This window comes from Hyposmocoma kahamanoa, unplaced genomic scaffold (genome assembly GCF_003589595.1).
Source record: "Hyposmocoma kahamanoa isolate Upper Pololo Valley unplaced genomic scaffold, ASM358959v1 99977, whole genome shotgun sequence".
Taxonomy (NCBI): domain Eukaryota; kingdom Metazoa; phylum Arthropoda; class Insecta; order Lepidoptera; family Cosmopterigidae; genus Hyposmocoma; species Hyposmocoma kahamanoa.
The window spans coordinates 7218-9372 of record NW_020656113.1 but is presented as its reverse complement, the minus strand read 5'-3'; positions in this window follow the sequence as shown (position 1 = coordinate 9372).

The following is a 2155-nucleotide window of genomic DNA, read 5'->3' as shown; positions in this document are numbered from 1 at the left end:
GTATGTTATTAATTAACTCCAGTTTTATTTGTTATGGCTTAACTTCATGCCTTTTGACCATACCAGTACACAAAATAATTTTCTCTGAATTTTCGTCTCGTAACAAACCCACGGCCCCATTCAGTTCTATTATCTCTGTTTAAGGCTTCTGTAGTTTAGTTTGATATAATAATACGCCGAATATATTTTATTCTATTACGTGACATATAACCTCCAATTACGTAACATATAACCTCCAAAACTTCCAACTGGAATATCTTTAGTTCCTGAGTTCTCAGAATATTAAACCCAAAACAAAATTTGTTCACATATTTTTCATAAACAGACGCATACAAATTATGTGAACAAAAATTTGTTCGGGAGTTTGCCACTGTCCCTTCGATTTTCAACTGAAGCCCTACTAGTGATTAAATTCACATTTATCTCAAAATTTGCAAATTGCCATCGGGCGCTAGTTGACATCGTCGACAACGTTGTAATCGTCGTTTGATTCTGTCTTGTATGCATAACTATATCAGCGCAAGCACGGTGCTGGTAATTTGCTGGTAAATCGAGTGTGAATGGACCCTAATCGTTACTAACCTCGTCAATCTTAATCAACTCAACCATTTCCACAACTTTCTTCTCCAAGCCCTTTATATACAAACGCGCATTGGTCGCGTTTATGTCGATGGACTTGCCTAGCAGACGTAATAGAGGAAGGGAGTCGCATTCCGAGGACCTGCGATAATAAAATTTCGGTCTGTACAAGGAGTAACTATTTAAGACATTTTAGCTGGTGTTTAGAATCGTGAAAGAACAATTTGCTGAATTACTAATAAAGAAATTTAGTTCTCCTCATCCAAATATCGTATTGTCATGGTATGGTATTATAACTCAAGAGACTGCTAATACAATACATGATAGCGGTATTTTCCACAAATCCCCACTGGTGGAGATCCTAAAGTTTGATTTAATTTGATTTCACAAATCCCCACTGGCATAGTACTCGCTACGCAGATTTAACAAAGTATCGAACCTTTTATACTTTTTAAAAGAAAACACGCGCTGGGTCGATGACATAGTAAAAAGTAAATCAAATTAGTATCCCCACTAGTGGGGATTTTTAGTGGTGATTTCTAGAACATACCAAGAAAGCCTAGTCAAGTATTTAGTACCTATTGGTACACTAGATGTCGCGACAAGTACCAAATAGCTATTTTTGTATTTTTTAATTCATATTGGACTATATTTTTGTAACTAATTTGCTTTACATTCTGCCGTTCACTAACTAAAACGCGGCTAAAGTGACAAATAGTAAAATATACGTTTTAAATAACACAAAATTATCTTTTAAAAACAGTTAAAATTAGTTAACGTAAAGGTTTGGACAAGAATTGCCACATGGTAATTGTATACCTACATACCTTAGATGATGGAAAAAAATTAGTTTCCATAGTCTAAACTAACATAACATACAAAACCAAGGGATCAAGAACGTTCCTGCCAATTACTGAAAATCAGGCGTTTTAATATTTTTTTTAACACTTTTTTTTTATAGATAGACTAATAAGTTATTATAATACTATTTACCAAACGAATATGTCAAAAATAGTAACAAAAGTAGTACGTATATTGTTGTCTTTTGGATTAAATCTGAAGTTTCTTATTATTCGCTTTTTATGGTTTTTGAAGTTGTTTGAATTTATTTTAAAGTTTTGTGTGTTTGTATCTATTTAACATCCAGTTACAATACTTACATGGCCAGCTTTTGTATCTTCCGCAAGAGTCCACTTAACACACTATTGCTTCTTTCGTATGCTTCTTCGCTTGCCGCCACCCTTGCACGCCGCTGTTCTAATATGTCACGCAAGGAATCTATACTGTCTTTTTGCTTGTGTAATTTTGCTTGGTGTTTTGCGTTTTCGTCGGCTGAAATAGATGCAGATGGTAAACTACACATTTTACGTGTTTCTTTGTCAAAAATTTTGTATTATTCCATTGACTTACAATTATATGGACGTCGGGTCCGCACTCAAAAGTGTCCGAACTTATAGGGCGTTAAAATCGTATACAGAGCGTCATTCACGCTTTAGTGTTCGTTTGTTCGACTGACAGCGAAGCAAGCTAAATTAGACAGTACTGCGATGACATTACAATTTAAATTCAACGTTTT